The sequence below is a fragment of the Anabrus simplex genome, chromosome X (genome assembly GCF_040414725.1).
Source record: "Anabrus simplex isolate iqAnaSimp1 chromosome X, ASM4041472v1, whole genome shotgun sequence".
NCBI classification, from domain to species: Eukaryota; Metazoa; Arthropoda; class Insecta; order Orthoptera; family Tettigoniidae; genus Anabrus; species Anabrus simplex.
In genome coordinates this window covers 100,660,056-100,673,635 of record NC_090279.1, presented here as the reverse complement: position 1 = coordinate 100,673,635, position 13,580 = coordinate 100,660,056, and positions in this window count along the sequence as shown.

Here is a 13,580-nt window from a genome sequence, read left to right as displayed (position 1 = left end):
TTACTTATCGGATCTAAATTCAAAATACAACTCTCATTTTTACGAGAAATTTTCGGTAACGTATCTCGCATAAACACACCTCTGAAGTAGGGAATTTTTAAACGATATGCGTAACGATATAGATCTATGCTAGTTAATGCTCTATTCGGCAAATCTTCCATTATCTTTTGTATGCTGGAGGATTTAAGTAAATGCCCTTTCCTTTGTTTCGAGTAGAACGCCCTTTCCCACGCATCGCTTCTAGCATTCGATTGTGGCGCTTCATTTCTTTTAATTCTTCCTGTGCGGCTTTCGCCTTGTTTACAGCCGATGCTATGCCCGCAGCTCCACTTGCTAGACCGCCCAAGCCCGACAAGGCTTCAAATATCGGAAGGAGTGGAAGAAAATCACCTTTCTTTTTTTACAGCATGTTTTCTTTTTTTCGGTTTTACTCGTTCTCTTCGATGTTTTGATTTTCTTCTTCGTCTACCGCCACCTACTTTAGTTTTCGCTTTCATAATACCCGTAACTGCTAGTGCAGCTGCTCTTTCTCCTAATGATGCGTCCTGAGAGTTTACACGAGACCAAGCCTTAGAGGCTAAGATTTCATCTGCTTCTTTCCTTCTGTTCTGGTCTTTGTATGTAGCGTAAGCGATATCGTGTTCTTTACATGCCTTATCTAATAGATTTATTCCTTGATCACCACGCTTAAGTCGTTTTTCTAACTTTGTCCCAGGTCTACAGAATTCATAACCTGGTATGTGCAATTCTACTGGTAAATTATCTATAGCTTTAATAAGAACTTTGCCTATTATTCCTCCTTTCCCTACTCGTTTACATGGAGCTGCTACAACGTTGCGTCTTCGACGCAGCATACTCAAATAAGAGCTCCTGCTATCAAGTGTGTTAATATATACGAATTACATTTTTACACGATGTGCAACTGTTGAGTACTAAAAATGTATGTAAGTTTATTTTTATTTCTTTTTTTTTTGAAAGGTAGAAAGATATATATATAAGAGAGATATTTTTCTGCTCTCCTCATTTTACAGTGACATGGCATACATTCCTCGTCCGTTAAATTTAAAATCAGAGGTAGATCGGATAAGGACTTTCGCTAGATGGCGTCTACCATGGATAGACCCCGTAAGTTTAGCTAAAGCTGGATTTTATTTCACGGGATACCTAGACGCAGTTAAATGTATTTTTTGCGGAATCGAATTATTTTCGAGGGATAAAGATGATGATCCGTTAACAGAACATAGAAAATGGTCACCTTCTTGTCGGTATATGAGGGGTTGTGAAGTTGGCAACATATTATTAGATCACTGTAACAGGACAGCTCTTCCAGCACTTCTTAATACTACGTGTAGTGTGATGCACGAACCATTTTGGAACTAGATAAGTAAAACAGAAGGTAAGAAAGTTCGTGTTTATTTAGTAATCAACAATAACTTTGAGAAAAAAGAAATCCACTGTGCACTCGATCGTTGAAAAATTATTATCATCAAAAGAAAGTGATGGTAAAGACAATAAAACAATCGATATCTTTACCTGTTGCAAATCTGAACGACACAAAACGTTCAGTAAGAAAGAAAAATAAACATAGTAAACTGTTGCCGGACACAATACGCGGTCTCATATGCGGACCATCGAATGCAGGGAAGACTAATGTAATGATTAATTTGTTATTGCAACCGAACGGGTTACGTTTTGAGAATGTGTATGTTTACTCAAAATCATTGTTGCAGAAGAAATATATTGAGCTAGAGAAGCTTTTAAAATCTATTAAAGAAATAAAATGTGAGTTTTACTCTGATCGTGAGCAACTAATACCGCCAGAAAAAGCTCAAAGAAATTCCGTTTTGATTTTTGACGATGTAGCAAGCGACAAACAGCAGCACATGAAAGACTACTTTAGTAGAGGTCGACACCATATCGTGGATGTTTTTTACTTATGTCAGACCTATTCCTGCATTCCCAAACAACTTATTAGAGACAACGCTAATTTCATTATTCTGTTTAAACAAGATGCAAGAAATCTTCGGCATGTCTACGACGATCACGTGAACACCGATATGAGTTACAACCAGTTCACTGATTTATGTTATCGTTGTTGGTCGCAGTCGAAATTCAGCTTTCTTGTTATCGATAAGGATAGCGAAATAAGCAAAGGTCGATATCGAAATGGATTCGATATATTTTATGTGATGTAAATACGACAGTGTATACATTAACGAACTCATTTTCGAATTGTTGAATAGAGAAAGAACATCACGATGGCATCAAATAACAGAACCAGTAACGTGTATGTAACGCGACCATCATCACGTCATGATATTGCTACTAAATCATATGTAGATGAAAAAATGATGGTTAATACAAATTACGTAACATCAACATCTGACGGAAACTTAAGTATTCATGGTAAACGTTTAAAGAACGTCGGCAATCCTATAAACATGGAGGATGCTTGTAATAAAAATTATGTGTTAAAAACCGTTAAGGACAGTATTAATAAAGAAGAAATACAACGTGATATTTTAGATCTTAAAAAGGAAATACATGACATATGTGAACTAGAAGAGGATGCAGTTGATTTTAAGAACAAAAGGCTGAAAGGAATAGCTCCAGCGATGAATGGAAACGAAGCAGTTTCGCTTGACACAATGCGTACGCACACTAACCATGTGAAGAGAAATTTAGAGAAACGAGTTAACGACGTTTCTGCACGCATAGAATATGTTGATTCTCTTTTACGTGATATTGTGGATGATCACCTTCCTGTAACTGAAAATAACCTCAACATGAACAACAAGAGAATATCGGGTGTGGCAGATCCTGAAGAGGAACAAGATGCAATTTCGCTTTTATTTTTAGAAAAGCATACAAAAGGTAGACTACTACAACTGAATGACGATGGATCGATAGATATGCAAAATAAACGAGTAACAAACATCGGCAAACCTATTCATTCGACGGATGTGATTAATAAAGCATACCTAGAAAAACATTCAGCAGCGCGTGAAGAACTCGAAAAACTGAAGAATGAAATAAGCAACCAACAGAAACTAAACGTTGATGTGGGTGGTACTTTGAGTATGGAAAATAAGCGAATTACTAACGTACATAATCCGTTAAATGAGAAAGATGTTGCAAATAAAATCTTTGTAGAACAGTATGCAGCTGCGCGGAGAGAAGTTGACGAGTTAAAACTTGTCATATCTAAACTTCAGAAAAATTCTCTACCAGTAGAATCTAACGGAGAATTAAATATGAAAAACAAACGAATTACAAATGTTGATTCACATATCCACGAGCAAGATGTTGTTACCAAACAGTATTTAGAAACGTTTGCTACTGCAAAAGAAGAGTTTGAAGTGATGAAAAAGGAACTGCACAATAAACCAAGAAAAGCTCTTTTTCAAATTAACAGTCTACCGTCAAATCAGTCACCAATATATATGCTACAAAATTGCCGTCTTATGTATAAGCTTCCCTACACGGGTACACTTACACCGTTAACAGTTTCACGTGGTTCTCTGGTATATGCGATGGTTAATCACGAGAACAATCCAATCGAATTAGAAGTATTTACACCAATTGCTGTAAAGGAAGGTGATGAAATTCAATTCCGTCTAAAAGATCCAGAACAATGGAATACTAACGATCTTCCGCTCCATATACTCTTTGAATATACTATATATGAGTAAAACAATAGACGTTACACTTCAGTTTAAAAAATGCAGGCGAACATAGTGGAAAAACGTCGTGTAAAGGATAAACTAGCAAAATTAAGAAAAGATGTAAAAAAATATAACTCTCTTAAAGCAGATATGGCTTTAAACCAACTAAAGTTAGAAGAAACATTTAAACCAATAACTGCACCATTAAATAAACTACAGCAGCTTACAGTTAACTCGAATGGATTAAATGCAAAGAAAAATCGAAAATTAAATAGTTATATAAGTGATGAAGAAGAATCTGAATCAGAAGAAGAAGAAACTCCTGCAAAATTTTCTTAACCCACAATTGAGACACAAAGTTGATAGAATATTCGGGGTTCGAGTAGTTCATGGAGAACACTATTTAGGGAGTAAAAAAGTACTGTTTCGCGATAACAATCTTATAATTGACAATTTTAACTATCCTTTAACTGAAGGTCTCCTTGAATTAATATTTCAGAAAGATCCGGACGCACAGTTGTATGATGATAAGGATCTGTCAGCTTACAGTCATATATTAAATTACACTAACGTGCACAGGAAACAGTATGACGCTGACAAGCAAATGAGAGGCACGAAATCGCTCAAATTTCAAAAAAGTTATCAAGCCATTAGTAGAAGATGCAAAAGTGAAAAAAGGAAGGAGCACACCAAAATTTGTAAGTGTACACAAATACAAACGTACAGGAAGAGGATCAAAAGTAGCCAAGTGGAAAAATGTACAAAGAAAGAAGATCGAATTAGTTCATTGGAATGATCCAAACAGTCTAGTGGAGAGACTGAAAAAGTTAATAGCATCTAGAAGTGCTGGTCATTCGTCACACGAAAACGAAATCTTGTCAATCGAAGAAGAACTTCGAAAGTCGAGGTACATCGAATAAATGAACACTGCGCGGTGGGACGAACTTCCGTTCGCAAATATATTTAAAGCGGTTAGATTCTCAAAGGATATTTCAGTAATCTATGAAATTGGATGTGAAGACAGAAGAAGCAACTGGCAACAACTGGATATAGATCGACTGCGATTCAAGAAACGAATAGACGACACAGAACGAATTCTTTTACCTATACTTTATGAACAATATCAGAGAAGAAATAGCGAAAGAACTCCACGCTCCAGTGCGAAAGAATTTTGAAAGACGGAGCGTTATTAGCCTCGGAAGAGATGATTTACATCAAGCGGATCTTGTTGATATGTCTCTGTTTTCGAAAGTTAATAGTGGATATAAATACATGTTAACTCTTATTGATGTTTATTCAACGTATGCCTGGGCAGTTCCACTTAAAACAAAAACAGGAAACGAAGTAGTGGAGAATATGGAACGCATCTATTCAAAATGTAAACGCTATCCAAAACATCTGCAAACTGACAGGGGAAAAGAATTTTGTAATAAGATTTTTCAACAGTGGATTACAATAAGAAAAATTAAGCACTATTCGACAGGGAGCAGCTTGAAGGCAAGCGTAGTTGAACGCTTCAATCGAACACTGAAGCAGTGGATGTAGAGGAAATTCTCGGCGTGTGGATCATACCACTGGCTTCGCATGCTACCAAAACTATTAGATGAATATAATAATCGAAAACATCGTACGATTGGTATGAAACCTATAGACGTCACAAATAATCTACAACAACTTGCTACTGTGTACAAATTACGGGAAATGAAGAAAAAGAAGTCACCTTATCCACCAAAATTTAAAGTAGGTGACAGAGTACGAATAAGTAAAATTAAGCGATATTTTACAAAGGGCTATACTCCTAATTGGAGTAATAAATTATTTACTGTAAGAAAAGTAAGAGAAACATCACCGAGAACTTACTTGCTTCACGACTATCAAAATAAACCAATATTTGGTGCGTTCTATGAACAAGAACTGCAGAAGACAAAACATCCTAAAATATACCTCATTGATAAAATTTTAAGAAGAAAGAACGACAAAGTTTTCGTATCGTGGCTAGGATTCGACGCCACGCATAATTTATGGATTCCGAAGGAATATGTATTCTAAAAAAAATCAATAGTAAGTACGCTAGTATAATATATTTTTAATTTTTTACTCTAATGTCTGATAGATTTACCATCTTAGAGTGTCCTCTCTCTATTGTTGCAGACTTCCCTCGCTCAAGAAACTGTGCTGTTTGTTTTGTTGATGCCAACGTTGGACATTACCTCAAGCAAGAAGATATTTTCACCTCAACTCTGCATAATAAATTCGAAACATTTGTGTAACATGTATCTTAATAAATTATATTAAACAAAATTTAACTAAAGATAACCTCTTGTAATTTTTTAAATAAAAAATTGAACTCCCTCCCTTTTCCTACTCCTTTACGTATCTGTGTTAGTGCGACGTAAAAAAATTATCTTTAATTAGATTATCTGTCTAAGAGCAGAAAAGAAAGCAAGATAAATAAAATATATTTTTTCACTCACCTATAACGGTTCAAATAAATTAAATTCTCCTCCTCCTCCAGGCTCACTTCTTATTCTTCTCCTATATAGAAAGAAAAAGTTAATGTAAAATTAAAATCTTTCGCAATCCGACAATAGACGAAGTCTTGAAATTTTAAAAAAAAGTTAAAACTCACCAAAAATATCACCATCACTTCCGTGATCGTCCATTAACTCTCTTAGTTCAGCTAACATAACGTTGCAGGAAAAGAAACTAAATTTGTGAATAAACAATAAATGGAAGTTCGGACTTTTGCGTCGTAACAAAATACGAGTATGCAGCCTAACGAGAAGCCGAAACTCTTCGTTAGTCAAATGACGTATTCTGTTTACAATCGCTCTTTCAAATGAGACCTGTATTTCCACTATATTATTTATCTCACACATTTCCTGTAATCTAACTACTTCCCGCAGCGCTAGAAGCTTTTCAAAGAGAGTTCCTTGGACAGACGGCATTTCGATAGCTGTTTGAAACTGTAACGTACCTACAGCAAGCGATTCGCAGTATATATACCCGTTCTAACGGCGACATGTAATTTGAAAAAAAACTAGTTTAAAAAAAACCTGCTTAGATACAACATCTGCTAGTAAGCTGCGTAGCGACCCCGACTTCAGTTTACGCGTCCTTTTTTGTAGCCTTGACGAAACCGTGGTCAAAGCACGGCCATGACCAGCAATGACCGCGAAAGAAGTAAGACGTTAACCGGTTTATGCGAAAGCTGCTTGCAGGAAACATCCGGGATAAATATACACTACAAAGGAATGTTCTGCTTCAAACATATTTCTACAAAATAATAATTTTACACACACTAAAGTCGCGTCTGGTAATATAATGTGAGATTATCTTACACCTAGCATTAAATTTTTATATAAAGCAAGTGAATTCGCTCACATCTAGATGAGTACAAGTTCGATCCTCCTCGTTGGCAATCATAAAATTATTCTCTCTAGTTCGCTATTTTCACACTAGGCAACTGCTAAGAGAAGTATACCTTAAAGCTAACTGGAGTATACGCCATGTCAGTGTGACGTAACGTAAACTGTAGCACACTATTTAAAAAAGTATGTGAATAAATATTAAGGTATTGTCCTTGTTGGCAACAGTGTGTGCGTGTCATCAGTCATGGAGCGACAAGTAAAGAATGAGTTTGGTGAGAAGAGAAACCGTAACATCCAGTGTAAATGTGAACTTTGTACACCAAATATTAAACCTGATCCTTTACGTACAATATATTTCTCACTAGTAAGTGAGGCTATTACATCATACTATACACATGGCAGTTTACTTCGAATGCCACAACATCTAATTCGCTATTTACCATCTGGGTTTCTCTGAACATATGCCGCTAAAGATATAGATGAAGCATGGGAGAAACTACCCTACTATGTAAAAGCAAAACTGGAAATAGCAGTCTGCAGCCCATGTGTAACTGTTGCTACAGAGGACAGGACGAAGTTGATGGTTTTGACGGACCGAATCCAATGATTAAAGACTGTGAAGCATGTAAGAAAGAATTTAATCATGTATTTTGAACTTACAGGTAAATAAAACAGTGTGATGTTCCACTTATTATTCGAGTTGCTTGAATAATTCATCCTAACCTATATATGCATACACATATTTTGATTTCTTTTTGTTTTTACACCAACGAAATGCTATAACCTTGAATCCTTTACCAGATTTTATTTTTTCTATCATGAAATCACCAACCTGTGTAGGTGTGACAAATTATAGCTTTCACTCACACACTGTCTCAATTCAGAGGTTGATTAAGAAATAATTCGTAATATTTTATTTTAAAAGAAACCATGCTTTACAGTTTTTCAACCAATATTTAGGCTACGAGGCAGCACGTTCTTTTGTTTTGTTAAAACACTGTCGTGTTTGATGTCTTTGTTCACTGAAGTTCTTTGCTGTTGTTCTTTGCGGTGAATTCACGCGCCCCTAACTGATTCATTAGACGATTTATTATTTCATCTTCCGTGCTAAACATATATATTCGATATAATTTTTGATGAGATAGCACATCATGTGTTAGCCTAACTAATTTATTCGTTCAGAGATCATAATGCATTTTTTTGTGTTAGCCATCTTGGACAAAGATAATAAGAAATCACAGACATGACACTCTCATGTATGGGCTGTTTGACCTCGATGAGTACAAACAGTTGCCGACGTATCCAACAAAAATGGCAAGATGTTTTTGTTTTATTCCGTATGTAAAAATTCATACTATCGCGTTCGTAACAACGGAATGTCTTAATCAACCTCTGATTTCAGACTTTATCCGAGTTTTTTAAATTTGTTTTTTACCTAGTACAATGATATTTCATAGATGACATTTATTGATGTAAGGTTAGTAAACAATGCGTGTATCGATCGTCAAGAATTACAGCTAGATGTGCATCCTGTCGAAAAATAATTAAAGGTAAGTAGTCGAGAAAAATATTTTTATTATTTAATTAAACTAAGCACTTCTGTGTTGTCCTTCACTGATCACCAGTTGGCTAGAGTCGTTAGTAGCTAACCTTCAAGTAAGCAGGAGGAGAGGAGCGATTCTTTTTTACAAAAAAATCTCATATCCTGTTCACCTTTCGCCAGCAAGTAACCTTGTAAAGCAAATCCAGTTGCTGCAATTATTTAACATGTAGCTGTCTCACCTTGAGCAGTGAGAGGAACTCCAGCAAGTAACTTTTAGAAGCAAATCTACTCACAGGACCTTGCCTTTCAAGAAATATTTACCTCTTACATAAAGACCTCTGGGTAAGTGTAGTTAACATTTCCTACATGCACCCTAACAAGTAAAAGAACTCTGCAAAAAAATTAGTACCATATCTAACATGATGATTTTTGTCTAAATGTCTTTCCTGTCACCAACATAAACAATTCAAGAGGTAATCACATAGGCAAGTAGGGGAGAATATTTTTTTTTTGATAATTGAACTAAGCAGTTAATTACACTCAATAGAGGTTCTTTTTTTAAATCTCTACCAGAAGAGTAAGGTTAATAGTGAACGTGTTTTGCTCTTACAATGCCTTTCAGTAAAAAGATACTCAATTACGCACTATAACAAGTGATGTTACCTATCACGCCCGCCCACCTAGGCATAGCAGTAGAAAGCTACCGCAAGGAGCGACATTCCACACTTGTGTGTAGCCTTGGCAGCGAGAGGCGCCCCCCGCACGTGCCTTGGCAAGTGAGAGGCCCCTTCAGGGGGAGAGGAAGCGCACGGGCATGCGCAGTGGCTGCCGCTGGTCCAGAATTCTTCTCTCGCTGCGCTGGTCCAGAATTCTTCTTTTACATTACTGACATCAAATGTATTGCCAGATTCATTGGTATGGTGAATTTCTTCAGGAAATTTATTCCAAATTTCGCCAATAGAGCGGCGCCCTTGAACTTACTCCGTAGGAAAGGCGTCAAATTTGAGTGGGGACCTTCTCAACAAGCCGCTTTTGAAGATCTTAAATTAGCTCTGTGTAATGCCCCTGTCCTTGCTATGCCAGATTTCTCGAAGAAATTCATCGTCCAAACCGACGCGTCGTCGTCGGCGGTAGCTGCAGTCCTTCTTCAAGAGACTGAACTAGGGAGGCGACCCATCGCCTATGCATCTAGGACTCTATCGGCTCAAGAAGCCAAGTATTCCATCTATGAGCTCGAAGGTTTGGCAGTCTTATTTGCCTTAGAAAAGTTCCGTCTCTATTTGGAACATGTCAAATTCGACCTGGAGACTGATAATCAAGCCTTAAGCTGGGTCTTAGGTAGGCCGCGTCGTACTGGTCGTATAGCCCGGTGGGCCATCCGAATTTCTGCCTTCCAATTTGACGTTAGGCATATCAGAGGTACTGAAAATGTTGTCGCAGACGGACTCAGCCGTATGTTTTCCAACGACGTCGAGACCCATGAAACGGTCGATAGTTCATCACCTCCCGAGTCCATGCTATCTGAGGTTAATGCCATCTTAACAGATGCTCCCATGCTCTTTAGGGATATTGAGAAATATCAACGTGAAGATCCAGTGCTGGCTCCCATTATGGAAACCCTTTCTTCTGGGGAACATATTGTCCCTTATGTACTGAGGAATGGTGTTTTATGTTGCCCTTCGAGGCATGATAAGATGATGAAAGTTGTAGTTCCAGCTGTTCTTGTACCTATGATCTTCAAGTACTATCATGAAACCCCACTGGGGGGGGGGGCATTTAGGCATCTTTAAAACCCGTGAAAAGATTCGTGAAATGTTCATCTGGAAAGGCATGGACGGTGAAATCCGTGAACTAGTAAAGGCTTGTAAATCTTGCTTGCTTAGTAAACCCACCATGTCTACCAAGGTAGGCCTTTTGTCTTCTCATCAAGCGTCGCGCCCAATGGAACGCCTCTATATCGATTACGTAGGACCCTTCCCCCAGTCAAAGGGGAATGCCAACAAGTTCATCCTTGTATGTGTAGATGGTTTTACTAGACTTTCTTGGTTATTTCCGACTAAGCTGGCTACCGCTCAGTCCACCATTACTTGTTTAAATTCAATCTTTGCTTCTTTTGGTCCGTGTCAATATATTGTGTCTGACAATGCTAAGGCTTTCACATCTAATCTATTTCGTAAATTCTGTTTTGACCTGTTCATCTCTCATGTGACAACTTCTGCTTATTACCCTCAACCATCTTTGGCTGAACGGGTTAATCGTAATCTCAGGTCCGCGCTTATTGCCTATCATCATGAAGATCATTCTAGGTGGGACACGTCCCTACATTGGTTAGCTTTTGCCTTGAATTCGGCGGTTCACGAATCCCATAAGTTTACTCCAGCTTCTTTGATGTTCAAGTTTGTTCCAAGCACGCCGCTCTCTAACCTTCGGTCTCTGAGTGACATTCTACCTGAGACAATAGATCCTGATAATATTAAAGATCTTTGGAAGAAGGCTAAAGCCAATCTCATGAAAAGGTTAGGGAAAGATATGATCGTGGACAGAGACCCACCAATTTGAAGGTAGGTGACCAGGTGATGGTCAAAAATTTTGTTCCCGCGGGCAAGCTTGCCCCCAGATTTCATGGGCCGTGTATTATTCTCGATTTCCTTACACCCGTTACCTTATTGCTAAGCAATCCAGCCACCGAGAGGATATTTAGGGTTCACCTGTCGCAGGTGAAACCTGTGTAACTTCCGCGCTAACGTAGCTGATTTTATATTTGTTTTAACGTTTTTGAAAGAATTCGGAAGGTTATTTTTTTTTGGGTTGCATTTTGAAGTCTTCTGGCCTTGGAGTCAGGTTCTTTGTATTTAAGCATTTATTGTACACCTTCCCCGACCAGTTAAACTGCCATCCTGTCCTTGCCATGGCCATTACCATGCTCCCGTCTCCTGCTCACATAAAACAGTGGCTAAGTGAAATGAAAAACAAAACCTCCACGCCGCTGGCCCCTCAACCTCACCACAAAGACTGTACCCTAAAATCATTTGGTCCAACAAAATTCTGTCGCCGAGATTTGAATGTTTCAGTGCCCCCGCAGCCGCGCGGCGCCGTACCGCCACTGAGGTGGGGTACGGGCCCGCCCTTCTCCAGTGAGGCCAACCAGTGTACGGCGAGCAGGAGTCCTCCCGGCCAAGGCTGATGTGCGGCGCACAACCTGCAACTTGCCCGCAACCTGTATGTTCGCCGCGGGCGTGGCGTGCTTCTACTCCACTACTCCTCTCATAGTGCGGGCGAGCGGTATCTCAGGGTACTTGAGGGGTCCGAGCGGCCTCCTCTGGACATAAGCAGCGGCGGCTGGTCTGGCAGTCAAATTTAATCAACATTGAATGTACTTAATCAGCTACATGGACATTTAATATCAACAATTACTACATTTTTGGATTCAACTGCAATATTTGGTGGACTTAGAAAATTTTTCTTCCCTTTCAAGAATTAAAAGTTTTTCCTTCTGAATTCAACTTCTACAAGCATAAAGACATTACATCAAAAGTAACTACAAAGAATTTTGAAACTGGATCCAATCATTTAAGAAAATTTGGTTGTAAATACTTCTGCAATTAACTTCTATATGAACATCATAACTTGAACCTTATTTTAAAACAAAAGTTTATGTTCTTCTGTGTTACCCCTTGGAGGGACTTTTGGTGGGGGAGGTCTGTACCGGGCGTTACACCTCCGCTCCGCTAATTCAAACTTTGCGCCAGTTGAAACTCCTCTACTGGAGGAAGCCTGAACTCTAACAACCATGTTAATTCTAAAGTTTATCAGAAGATGTCATTACTATAAATTTTGAAGTGTTCTGAACTGTGTCTTTTTCGATTTATATTTGTTTTCTCTGTAGCAAGAAGTGTGAACATTCTCTTCTAGATGGCACCACTTAAGAACTACAATTGTGCACCCTAGTGCAAAGTGAAGGAACTTTTCTTTGAAGAAATTTTGTAGTCATAAGTTTGCTCTTTGTTAAATTTCTTTCTGTCATTGTTTGAGTTGGCGATGTTAATCCGTTCGTTCCGCCAGTTTTGAAATTAGCCAATCCCGAATTTCTTAAATTAATTTTCGACCAATCGGGGCTTTCTTCCCCAACCTACTCTGTAACTGTGTTCGGTAACCAATAAAAGCTCGTGGGCGGGTGTTATCATTCATAAAAGGTCTCGAATGTTCCACGAGGGTATATAAACTGCTGATTTTTGGGTCTCCGGGCCACTCCAGTAACGTCTATCATAGTGTAAATTATGTAGCAGGGGGCGTGAAGCGCCTCTTTCGTCGGGCAGCAGTTCTTCAATAAGGTAATGGCCTTTTAATAACTTATTTTCTTGCTAGCTCAGCAGTTTACTCTCGGGGCAGGTTCGATACCTTTTACCATGTAACTTTCCTCTAAATTGTAAAAGACACTTGGTATAGATTCTATCTCTTTAAACTTCAAATTGGGATAGAGAGTGCTTAACCCTCTCGAGCTCCCACTCCTATTGCTTTGAGGTGAACTTATTTTCACAACCGTTTCTTCCCTTCCTAATGTAATATAAATTATTTTCTTATATAAGTCACCTCTTTAGTATGGGATTAGCCCTTGCATAAGCGGCCTAGTGCCAAATGAGTTTTAAATAAAGTGTATTAGGAGTGCAAGTACGCCTCCTCTCAAGTCGGTATTTTGGAGGCCATGTAATTGTCCCGTTTCTTTATTGAGTAGGCCTCAGTAGGTTGGGTATTTGTACCCCTGTTTTCATGTGCTTGGAGGTCAGCTTGGAGGTGGAGTTTGGTGTGGCCTTTGATAGGCTTGAACTTTAAGAGCGGGTTGCTCTTTCTTAAAATTTTGGTTTCTGTGTGCCTCGAGGAGGCGTTACTGAGTAATAGGGAGCAAGTGCTCCGGGGCATGATTGGGGTTTTCTGCCCCTTTGTCAAACCTGGTATCTGGCTAAAGTTGGGCTAATTGCTCAAGAATTGTGTGTCTGGCTCTGG